The 12,992-nt window shown below is 44.9% G+C and overlaps 1 protein-coding gene across 3 annotated transcripts in view; it reads right to left on the bottom strand.

The window, feature by feature from the left end:
- The window catches only part of PRKN (parkin RBR E3 ubiquitin protein ligase), a 1,256,589-nt gene that overhangs the window by 408,544 nt on the left and 835,053 nt on the right, over positions 1-12,992 (bottom strand). The window lies entirely within an intron of this gene.

The following is a 12,992-nucleotide window of genomic DNA, read 5'->3' on the forward strand; positions in this document are numbered from 1 at the left end:
AGGTTCTATTATTTATAACATTTTGAATCATTAACGATAAACAGGCAACACAAAATAGAAATATGAAGCCATGGTTACAAGAGGGAATTAATGGATTATTAATTTCCTCCAGATGGTATCAATCTTTGAAAATAATTACTTGATCTTAGTATAGCTTATATATGATATTTCTGAATATAATTACTGTTGACAGGTTGAGTCTAAACATAAACCAGTACATTCTAGAAGTGCTAGATTGTAAACATTATAACAACGTCTATTAGAGTTAAAAAATAACCTCTTTCTTTTTGAAAAGTTAGTTAAAGTTTTAGAAGGAAAGAGGTCAACCCCTTTTTGTAGTAATTCATTACAATGATTTAGTTTACTGGCAACAATCCCAACTTTTCTTGCTACAGCATTTATATTAGCAAACAGACGCTGATAAATAATTGTAAATAGTGGGTAAATCATAATGAAATAACTGTTGCATGTAACACAATAAAATTAAAAATCCCAAGGGGTACCTGGCCCATGGGAGGAAATGCATCTCGTGAAAAATAATCTATCACATTATGCGTTCCTATTCCTCAACTCACAGTTTCCGTTCTCAGAATTATATTTATAAAAGGCCAAGTGCTGAATGTTATATTTGTAAGAGTCGAGTACTTCCAACTTATCATCTCAGAGCATGCTCTGCTCAGACTGTCAGTGTGTCCAGCGAGAGAAGCTGAGACCCCCTCTAACATAGCACACTTTCGGGGTCCCATCACCTGCACAGAGCCCCTGCATGACACCACTAATGAATCAGCCGTTGGAGACGCCAGAGGAACACACACCAACTCATGCACATCTCCTGTCTTTGTTCTTTCTGTTGTGAGCAGCAGCTAGAGGCAGAGAAATGCCTGTATCCACGGCAGCAGAATTCTGCTAAACGAGAAGGATATGAAGACAGATCTGGTGTAGAGGAGAACCCCACTGTGAAATAAATTGTTCTCGTGTGTCCCCAAATCTCATGACAGGAAATATTACTGTGCTAGGAATCAGTCCAGTGGCTGTGACTGTTCAGAGCTATTTAACATAAGAAATTATTACAAAACAGAGTGGTTTAAAAAGGATGTGTCTTTTGCTGCCAGCTCACAAAAACCTGGCACAGAGGACTTCCCGCTGGTCTTTCATTCATTCTTAAAGCGAATGAATGAAGGCGACTAGAATGCCAGGTCTTTTATTCCTCTTATCAGAGAAATGTTAAGAATCAGGTCCTCTGAAGGTCAGTAGTTTGGGCTGAGGAAACTGCCTAAAGGATTGTTGGCATCTGAAAACAGTTCTACAACAAAAATGTCTCAAAAACGAGGAGGTACTGTGACATTTCTGAGGTATGGTTAGACGGATTCAGCACGAAAATATTAACATCATTTAAGAATGTGTAGAGTGTAGCTGATAAAATTATTGTCCTAATTTGGTTTTTTGTTTTACAGATAGACAGAAAAGCCGTCTGTAGCATGCCACAATATTTCCCTAAAAGTAATAAAAATCAACATGACGTAATGATACAGAGCCAAATGAATTCACGTGTCAAACCAAGCTAAGGGAATTCATGCAAAGACTCAACGGCCTGCGCTGCACACCCCAAGACACTGGAGGCCGGAGGGGAGGTTCGGGAGGCTCGGGCTGAGAGGGCTGTGCCAGGAGCAGGCTTCAGAACGCAGCTCTTGTGAAAGCCATCTGTGGAATGGCAGGTTAGACCTGGAGATCTCTAAAGACCTTTTGGATACCAAGATTCTATAGCCTCCAACATGAGTGATCACAACATTTCTTCCTCACTAAAAGCTTGTAGAACTCAAACCTGACTTGGAATTAGGTGCGAAAGACAAGTCCTATTTAGGATGTCAGCACTACGGTTACCTCTTGAACCAGGCTAAGAGTCTGGGGATTTCTGGAGACTTTACTTTTGGGAAGACATGTTGGGAGGGAGGCCCTGAGCCAGCATATTGAAAGGAAATCAGAAGACATAGCTCAGTATTAAAAAACAAAAAAACAAAACAAAAACAAAAAAAGCAACAAAATATTTTCTATAACTCTCAACAACTAAAAGCTAATTTAATTTTAAACCCCCTCTTTCTTTTCATTCTCTCTCTCTCTCTCTCTTTTTTCCCCCCAGTAAGGTCAGCTGGTGATTGGAGTCAGCCAGTGATCAGAGCCAGCGATGAGGCGCCCTCTGCCATGCTCTGTGCTCCCATGGACCCTCCCCCGCCCGGCCTCCCATCACAGTGAAGAGTCAGTTACTTGTTTAATTGTCTATGTTCTTCTTGACCAGAAGCTAGCAAACTCCAGCTGGGGGCTCAATCTGGCCCATAGCCCGCTTTTGTAAATAAAGTTTTATGGAAACACAGCCATTTTTACATACTGGCTATGGCTGCTTTTGTCTATAAAGGCAGAGCTGGGTGGTTGTGACAGGGACTGTATGGACCAGAAAGACTTTCCAGGAAAGGTTTCCTACTCCAGCTCTTCACTCCATAAACCCGAGGGCTGGCTCTTGGTTTTTTTTTTTTTGTTTTTTGTTTTTTTTTTAAAGATTTTATTTATTTATTAGACAGAGATAGAGACAGTCAGCAAGAGAGGGAACACAAGCAGGGGGAGTGGGAGAGGAAGAAGCAGGCTCATAGCAGAGGAGCCTGATGTGGGGCTCGATCCCATAACGCCGGGATCACGCCCTGAGCCGAAGGCAGACGCTTAACCGCTGTGCCACCCAGGGGCCCCTAGCTCTTGGTTTTCTGAGTGCCTGGCCTATGACTGCTGTTTGGTAAATGCTTATGTTCTAAATGGTCTGCCGACTGACTGTTTGGCTGAATGAATGAGTGTAAATGAAGAGGGACACAAAGGAAGGCAAACAGGAGCAGTGCCAGAGAGCCAGAGATCAACAACTTTTGCAGGTTGAGAGGTGTGCAGGTTACTGGTTTTGAGCTAAGCCATCAATGCTGCTTTTCAAGGCTACAAACATCATCTCCCTTCATTCAGGATGTTTTTTTTTATTAAGCTGATCTGATCTCAACCAGAGTGTACAAAGCTGGCCATTCCCACATGATAGAAAGGAAAAGGGAAATGGACTTTGCTTAGCTGATGAAATGTGAGAGCAAGCCAATAGTATGGAGTGTCAGATCGGGTGTCAGGGAAGGCCTGAGGCAAGCATACTTACACCGATCCGCAAATGGCATGTGGTGCACAGATTCCATGCAAGAGGGCTCTGCGGGAAGGAACAGCTAGGGAAAACTCCCTTTGGATGGCAGCACCTGGCATGCTCGAAGAATTTTTTTTTTAAAGATTTTATTTATTTATTTGTCAGAGAAAGAGGGAGAGAGAGAGAGCGTACAAGCAGGGGGGAACGCAGGCAGAGGGAGAAGCAGACTCCCCACTGAGCGAGGAGCCCGACATGGGACTCGATCCCAGGACCCTGGGATCATGACCTGAGCTGCAGGCAGATGCTTAACCAACTGAGCCACCCAGGCATCCCCATGCTTGAAGATGAACAGCAAAGTCAGTGTGACAGGGACATGCTGAGAAGAAAGGGGGTGTGTGGAACAAGATGAAGTTCAAGTGGATGGGAAGAGCAACGTGAAGTCTTTGTCTAAAGAATCAGGAATTTGACTCTCAGGCATTAAGAATTCAATACAAAACTTAAGCAACATGACATCATTTATGTTTAAGAAAACCACTCCAACTTTGTGCAGTGCATGGACTATTGTGTGGCAAGAAAGGGAGGGAGTCCCGTGGATGTTGAGAAATCCTCCTGGGAGAGAAGATGCTGGTTTGGACTAAGCAGGGGAGCCAGAGAGACATGGACAGGTGGACAATATGTTTGGGACAACAGAGCATTTGCTTGTTTCCTACTGAGTTCTTTATCATTTCTACTAACATTTGTAGCTTTCTCCACTTTTAGGAAATCTGAAGAGCATGCCCCCAAATCCAAGGGACCATTGTTAGAAAATTAACACCTTTCCAAGTACTTTATACAAAAAAAAATGCAAACTTTCCAGTGGTTTCCATATAAATTTAACTCAAAATATTTGCCTGGGGCCTACACTAAAAGATAACGAATCTAAAAATAGCCTAAAAACAGTACATTAATAAACATGTTAAACTTCGATGCAGGTACTTGTCCAAAGAGTCTTTACTGATCTCCTATAAGGTGCCAGGTGCTGGGCATGGCGCGGGGCCCAGAACAAGGAGCCAAAAGTTCACTGGAAGCCCACTGTGGGCTGGCCAGGGGTGCCCAAGTCAGGAAGGCTCTGGGAGACAGGATCTTCAAAGGGGGCGCGGACCCTGGAGATATCAGACATATTTAGGAAGTAAAACTGACAAGATTCAGAGGTTAATTAACCTGAGGCAGGAAGAAGAGTCGGACATGACGTCCAGCTTCTCTTTTTAAGCATTTATTGGATGCTTCTAATGGGCCGGGTTCCCTAAGTGCTTTCTCTGCATTATTTATTTAATCCACTGAACTATAAAAGCCCTGGGAGGGCAGGGCCCCTTCTGTGTCTCCTCTCCTGTGATCTCACTCCTAACACGGGGCCTCGTATGCGAAGGAGTTCAAACATATTTGTTGAAAGCTGGATGGACATCTCCCCGTCCTGTCCTTGCCATGACAACAAGGACAGTGAGATGTCCTGCCGTGGGGGGAGTAGGTGAGGGCGCAGGGGCGGAGAGCTGTAAGACCTCTGGGACCCAGAGCCGGGGAGTGACAGAGGAGGCACCAGAAGTGATTTGCCCCAGCTCCACTCTTGTTCCTCAACACCGCATGCGTCCGCCTAGGGCTGGCCCGGAAACCCGTGACATTTGCTGATGCGGGACAAACACAACCAGAGGAGCAGCAGGACTGGAAATACAGGCAGAAGATTTCCTTCAGTTCTAGACTCGCTGAGTCTGAGATGTCTCTGGGATGTTGCAGGAACACGTGCAGCGATCAGTTCAGTATGTGCTCCTTCAACTCCGGAGGAAGCCTGGAACTGGAAAGTGCTCTGGAGACCCATCAGCCAAGAGAGGATAATTCTAGCCCTGGGAGCAGCTGAGATCATCTGTGGATGGCGTCAAACGAGGAGAGGAGGGGGTCCAGAAGAGCCCCTGGAGAACACTGACATTACAGCGTCATTGGCTTGATGAGGTTTTCACTTTCCTGAGCTACAGACATGAAACAGTTGGCCTTGGTCTCCAGTACCCGACACTCCTGTGTTCTGGCAAACATGCCTGTGGAGCAGTGGGCTTCCAGCAACATCCAGAGTCCATGACTTCTGGTCACTTTCAGTTATTAAGGTAATCAAATGCTGCCCTTTGAGCCTTACAGCAGCCCGTCTTGAGCTCCCTCCCAGCTTGCGCTCAGCTCTTGCCCCTGTGAGGCCCAGAGAGGAGTCTCAGCTGCTCTGGGTGCCACGCACAGTAGGGAAGAATTGCTCACACAGTGGGGAAGGCCTGCTCACACTGGGCATGTGCAGATTTGGTCAGCGAAGTTTCTGAGGGACAACGGAATGTTAGGGAGGGATCTTCTTTTTCTTGATTTCTGCTGAAATCTGCTTGTGTGCAAGCAAACGGTTGGTTCAAGGGTTAAACGATGCACAAGACAGAGGTTTGTCTCACACTGAATTCACGGATTCAGAAGGAAAACGGCAACAGCAGTTACAAAGTGGGCAGGGGAGTAGGGAGCAAGCTTGCCTAACCCAGTCTAGATGGCATGGAAAGCTCTTGGGAGGAAGAGTCTTATTTTCCAAACAAAAACCAGGGTGATGGTTTTAAAATCAAAGTTAGATCATCTCCCTCCCCCACTCAATCCCTGCAACAGCTCCCCACATGACTCAGAAAAAAGGCCCAAGTCCTTACAATGGCCTTGCTCAGTCCTCCAATGCTGCCAAACCACCCCTTTGGGGCCCTCACCTCCTTCTCTTCTGCTCCCTGTGGTCCGGCCCAGTGAGCTCTGTGCTATGCCTCAAACATGCCTGACCTTCTTCTGCCTCAGGACCTTTACACTGGTTCCTCCTTTTGCATGAATGCTTTCCCCCAGATATTCACATGGCTCACATCCTGACCTCCTCCAATTCTTGCCCAAATGTCTCCTTCCAGTAAGCCACTCCCAGACCACCCTACATAAAACTAGTTAACCCCCCACTTCGCATCCCCAAACCCCTCACCCCATTTTATTTTTTCTACCTTCTGCAGATTTGCACTATTATTCCCAATGCTTCATCCTTCCCTGAACCCACACCTTTCACCAGGTGACTTTGCCCTTCCTCACATTAGAAGCGGAGTATATTTCCACATCCCACTGACAATGGACTGAGCCACATGGCTTCATTTAGCCAAGAGGATGTGAGCGGATGTGAGGCAATTAAGCACTTGAGAAGTGCTGTGCACTCAGGTTTGCCCTCTTGCACTCCTGCCTTTCCCAAGCAGAAGGACTTCCCTGGGGTAGCTACTGGATCAAGGCTGATGACCCACAGAACTGACTGGAAACATCCACTGCCCAAAGCAGAGCTAAGCTAAGCCCGACCACAAGCAGCCAAACCCAGGTGAAGCTCGGAGGGGTGAGTGAGAAACACTACTCACTGTCATGTGTCATTGAGATTCCGTGGTTGTCCATTAGCTCTAGCTGACCCTGCCCTTCCGTACATTTTCATCATTTATTATACATTTTGTTTATTGTCTGCCTCTTATCACTAGAATGTAAATCTATTAGGTCAGAGATCTCGTCTGCTCACTGTCGTGTTTCAATGCCTGGCACATAGCAGGTGCTCCATATAAACGTGTTTACTAAATGCAACAAAGACTCAAGTCAGATTGCCAGTTACCCACCCTAAATAGCAAGGCTTTGTCCCAGTCCATTTCACTAAAAGGAAGGAAAGAAAGCTGAACCCGAAAGAGGAGTGGGTGTGGTGCACGCACAGAGGTCAGGGGCGGCCTGTTGAAAGATTCATGCCATGCTTCAGAAGGGTGCTCCCCTGGGACCCACAGCTGCTCCACAGGAAACCGCTGGAAGGGGGGGATGTTTGATTTCAACCAAGTAGTTACTGGTTGAGCAATGCAGAGGCTCAGGAGACTGACTAACAGGGGGCCCTGGGTACCTGCCCCTCTCCCAGTAGATGGAGCCACCTAAGACTTTGTAGGGAGACCGGAGAGGGGACAGTGCACCTAGGCAGAGGAGCAGCAAACTTGACCTGTGACAGCCTGGTGACAGTCTGGAGACTGCGTCGTGCGTGTGCTGCCATTGCATTGTCAGGTTTCAGCACAGAACCCTCTGGGGTGACTCTGAGGACATGCCCCTTTGACAGACTGGTCACCTTCTGCCCCAGAAGTGCAAGGACAGCTGAAATATGTCTCTGAGCCCCTTTCTGTCCCCTTTCCTTTCCCCCTTGGTGAGACTGGACCCACAAGGAGAAGGAGAAGGCAGAAAGTTGGAAGGACTGAGCAAATCCTGTTGGGTTGAAGTGATTTGGGGATGAGGTTGACAATTGACAGAAAATAACTTGTATGTATATTTCAGCACCACTTAGCGACAGTTCTTGTGAGTGTGCTCTGTTGGGGCTGGACCCTGCCCCGGTACCACACTGGGTTTTGGAGTTTTGCAACAACAACAAAACCACTGCGTACAGTTTCAAGCATCTTCCATCATTTGGGAGGAAATTTCTAGATTCTGTTTCCCCAAACAATTGCTGTTCCTTTGCTCTTCTATAGCAGAAGGGCCAGATCCATTACTCAACCTTCAAAGCCCGATATTTTCCACATGTGTAAACAGGACTTCATGAATTCTTACTTTTGCAGGTAAGAAAGTCAGGCTGTTAATTGAGGTTAATAACTTGTCAAAGGTGACACAGTGGTTTGGCATCAATCCGACTATCCGTTTCAGCTCACAGATTGTGAGAATCTAGGTTATCCTATTGCCCACTTAACCACATTTCCACTTACCGCCCACTACAAAAGAATATAAATTGAGGAAATTTCACAGTGGAAGGCAGCTATAAACAGTCATGAATTTTATGCCTGGGTTACTGAAGATGCAATGTGTCTCACTACACAGCTGGTATGTTAAAATCATCTTCCCCGAGAAGATAAATCCCCTCCCTCGCGGCAACCTTGTCTTAACATTCACCCTATGTTTATTTCAGTATCTGATGGTAGAAGAGATGCCTTTTGCAATATCCATGCTCACGGACCTCGCACCTTTATCAGATCCAGCATCGTTCTTCTGCACAGCCTCCTGGGGGTGTCCTCCCATGGCCTTCCCCAGTGTGCCGAGACACACGTCCAGAGCCTCCTGTCTGAGCGCTCACGTTCTGAGGGCTGGATCCCTTCTCTGCACGGCTTGTTGCTGTAGTGAGTCTGGTCTAGGGCCCGCTTGCCACAGGCCCCCCGATGGCAGCCAGTCACCCTGAGCCCCTCCTGTGGGTCTATTCTCTTCTCTTCTCCACCCCCGTTCCCTCTACGATGAGGCAAGGCTTTTCCAGAACACAGGAAAGAATATCACTGGATGTGTCTAAAGGTTCTTTATTTGAGAAGCAGCGGCTGTTACCTGAAGAAGGGGTAACGCTGTATTTCAGTTCACCCAAAATAGACACTGATTTCTCTCATCTTTGCCCCCAAGCGCACATGCAGCAGGACACGGAAGGAGCAAGGCCCGTTTCGGTCTGTGATGGTTCTGCTCGTTGGCAGCTCTACCTGTCTTGTTAGACCAAGAGGAAGGTTCTGCCTGTCCTAAGGGTAGAAGAGTTCTACCCCCAGAGCAGGTATAATCTCAAGCTGTAATCCTTTCCCAGATGAACTGGTGCCCAGAAGCAGATCGAAAGATAAATTCAATAATAAATATTGGAGATTTCCTTTTTTGCTTGCTTCTAACACAAGGTATAGAGAGATAAAGAGTGGCCTGGTCACCCAGGCTGTCAACACCAGTGCCCACATGCCTGGGCAACGTGATCCGGCCCCAGGCCCTCCTTGTGGAGTGGGGGCCGCCCGCCCCATGTGCAGCAGCTGACCCCTGGGCAGCCCTTGCCCACTGTGCTGGTGAGCCATGATCCACGCTTGTCACAACACTCCAAGTCTTGGCTTCTCTGATACAGAAGAGACACAGTAGGCCACCTTTTAACCCAAAAGGACCTATGCCATTTCTCCTCTCCCAAACTTATGCTGACACTAAACCTTTTCCAGTCAATTCTCTTTCTACAACATGAGAGCCCACGCCACCTGTGACCATCTGCTGGACAGTGAGTATATCACTGACCCAGGATGCTCTCCACACTCCTCCTTCTTCTAGAAGACAAAGGGCTCCACACAGGGTGCAAGGCAAGATTAACCACTAAGCTTTTGCCCAAATGTCAAATCAAACTTTGGTGAGCATCTACCAGGCACTGGAAGGTACAGGGGAGGCCCAAGGGGATTTTACAGAAAAATAGGAAACACAGACCCTCTTCAAGAGATCATAATCGAGCTTGAAAGATACTTGATATTGAACTACAGAGAGAATCACACAGGATCAACTGAGAATATTTGAACATTTTCACCAACGTAAAAAAGGTCTTTGGAACAGAATCTGTAAAAGAACCTACCCAGTTTCCTTTGTAAGCCTCATCCGAACGTAACAAGGACGGTAGTTACAGATTTCCAAGGTGGTCTTCTTCATTACTTTGATATGCCTGGTTAAGTGTTATTTAAACAGTACAAATAATCTAATCTTCAGCAGAAAAGGGCACTAATAATCATCTTATGTTTTTCTCAGTACAATTTCATGAGGATTATGTTCAATGGATCACATGGCCCAATAAGAATATGAGAACAAGGCATGTTCCATGTTACTGTGAACCCTTAAGTTAGCAGACCACTTTAGCAGAGATCCCAGGAAAGGGTGATGCGGACGACAGGGAAGCGTGCAGGACTGGGGGCTGGCACTCACGCCTGTGCACACGGGCTCACACACACCCTACCTCGCTAGGCCTGCCAGAACAAGGTACCACAAACAGGGTAGTTTAAACCAACACGTATTTGTTGTCTCGCGGTTCTGGAGGTGAAAATCCAAAATTCAGGGACCTACAGGGCCAACACATCCCCTGAGGGTGCTTCCTTGCCTCCCCCTAGCTTTTGGAGTTGCCACAAATCCTTGGTGTTCCTGGGTTTGCAGAGGCTTCCCTCCACTTTGCCTCTGCCCTCGTATTGTCTCCCCTCTGTGCGTGTCGGCCTCTGTCTCTCCTCTTCTTCTGAGGACACTAGTCACGTTGGACTAAGGGCCCACCTTACTCACAGCTCAGTTACGTCTTCAAAGACTCTATTTCCAAGTAAGATCACACTCACAAGTACTGGGGGCTAGGACTTCAACATATATTTTTGGGAACACAGTTCAACCCAAAGCTACACAGAAACACACACAGAATTATAACTTTGATTTGGTTTTTAACTAGTTGTGCTGAATGTGACATGTCATTTAAATTTTCTATATGATCTTCGATTTTCTGGGACCATAAATACATTCATTTCCAAGATACAGAAGAGGGCATAACTAACTTTTACCATCAGATAGCAAGAGGGATAGGATAAGTGATAGGAAAAAGAAGATTATTAATATTTTCTTTAGAGACCCTGTTTTAATTATTTAAATTAACACATAATACTCTTCTAAGATATTTATATTTTAAATTTTAAATATAATTTTTATTTTGTAGAGGACATCACTGGGTCAACGGAGAAAGCTGAAGAGCAGCTGGTAATATAAACAGAAGCACTGTATCACTGTTGAACTTACTTGCGTGAATGCCAGTACTGTCTTCATGGAAGAGAAAACAAATGACTTAACGAAACACTGTTTATCAGTAAAGGGCCATGATGTTTGCAACTTCCTCTCAAACACTTCAGAAAATCATGATGAATAAACAAATGTGTGTGTGTGTGTGTGTGTGTGTGTGTTCAGAAAGAAAAAGCAGCAGGAAGAAATGTGAAATGTCAACAATAGGTGAACCTTGTTAGTAGAAAGTTTTTCTAAACATTATTTTTGCATCTTTTCTAGAAATTTGAAATTATTTCAAAATAGGAAGACTAAAATGAATTTTTAAATTCTATTGACATAGATATAATTAATAAACAATAAAATATATTGTCCAATTTTCAAACCATGTTAACCTGTTTTGGGGGGAAGACTTCAAAAGGTGTCATGACCAGAAGACAAATGAAAAGAATTAAACTTTGTTTACTCTATTATCAAAGTGACTATGGAGACCATATTCACGTAACTTGAAAAGTTCAAAGTACTACCTGGGTAGAAAGTACTCCCTTAGTTACAAATACCATATTGGGCATGCCCCTTCCCGTTTTGACAATCCTCAGGGGAATAAGAGGAACAGAGATGACTCAGAAGTTCCACGTGCCCACGAAGCACAGAGCCAAGGAAGGGTCAGGCAGCTGATTGTAAAGGAAGGCGGTGAGACACATTCTGGACTTGTGCCCATGGGCGACGATGAATCTAAAGTACGGCGCCAAGGGGTCCGATACAACCGTAAGAATAGAACTTGAGGGAGGAATTGGGTCAAGATATATAGATTTTGGAATCACTGGTGCCATGCGTGCTCTGGAAATAAAGTGACAAAAAGCAGACCAGATACTCTGGGTGCTTATCAGCTCATGGCCCTGAGTAGCAAAGTTTCTTCTTAAGGAAAATACTGACTTTTTAGACTTAACATTATTTAATATGTAATAGTCTTTTTTTTTTTAAAGATTTTATTTATTTATTTGACAGAGAGAGAGACAGCCAGCGAGAGAGGGAACACAAGCAGGGGGGGTGGGAGAGGAAGAAGCAGGCTCATAGCAGAGGAGCCTGATGTGGGGCTCGATCCCAGAACGCTGGGATCACGCCCTGAGCTGAAGGCAGACGCTTAACGACTGCACCACCCAGGCGCCCCTTAACTTTTAGAAGAAAAGAAGGAGAAACTTCTTTGTGACCTTCGGTGAGGCAAAGATTTCTGGATATGCAAAAATGAACAATAAAAGTAAAAATAAAAAATAAAAAAAATTGGACTTTATCAAAATTAAAATTAAAGTGATGTCAAAAGGCATCCTTAAGAAAATGAAAGGGCAAGCAACAAACTGGGAGAAGAAATATGCAAATCATCTACCTGCTAAAGGACTTGCTTTGGGAATGATATATATATATGTATATACACATATAAAGAACTCTCACAACTCAGTATTAAGAAAACAAATGACTCAATAAAAAATTGACAAGAAATTTGGCAGATACACATGTGAAAAGATGTTGAACATCATTTGACATCAGGAAAATGCAAATTAAAACAATGTAACAGGGGTAGCTGGGGGCTCAGTCAGTTAAGTGTCTGCCTTCAGCTCAGCTCAGGCTCTCAGGGTCTTAGGACTGAGCCCTGAGTTGGGCTCCCTGCTCAGTGGGGAGCCTGCAGCTTCCTCTGCCTGCTGCTCCCCCTGCTTGTCTTCTTTGACAAATAAATACAATCTTAAAAAAATAAAAAATAAATAAAGTAAGATAGCACTACACATTTACTAAAAGGGCTAAATTAGAAAGACTGACAATACCAAGTGCTGACAAAAATGTGGCGAAACTGAAACCCTCCAGTATTATTGTGGGGATTTGAAATGGTACACCTACTTTGAAAACAGTCTGGTAGCTTCTTGAAAATGTGAGTGAGACATGTGAGACATGTCTGCCCTTCCGTCTCCACCCAAGAGAACTGAAACCATGTGTTTACACCATTTACACAAATGTTCTTAGCAGCATTATTTATAACAGCCAAAAATGATTAAAGGATTAAGACTTAACCTGAACAAACCATAAAGCCAAAGCAAGATTTTAGGTGGGAAGTAGCAAAATCCATTCTTAGGAAGAGAAATGAGATGTGGAGCGTGGACCCTAGGAGATGTGAGACTGGTAGGAGGGAGACTAGATGCATAACCTTTGTGGATGGATCAGATTTCAATTTACATGGAGACAATTTCATATTATGATTTTTTTTTCCCTAAGGACATGC

This window comes from Ursus americanus, chromosome 11, assembly GCF_024610735.1.
Source record: "Ursus americanus isolate L20-20 chromosome 11, mUrsAme1.1.p, whole genome shotgun sequence".
In the NCBI taxonomy this organism is placed as follows: domain Eukaryota; kingdom Metazoa; phylum Chordata; class Mammalia; order Carnivora; family Ursidae; genus Ursus; species Ursus americanus.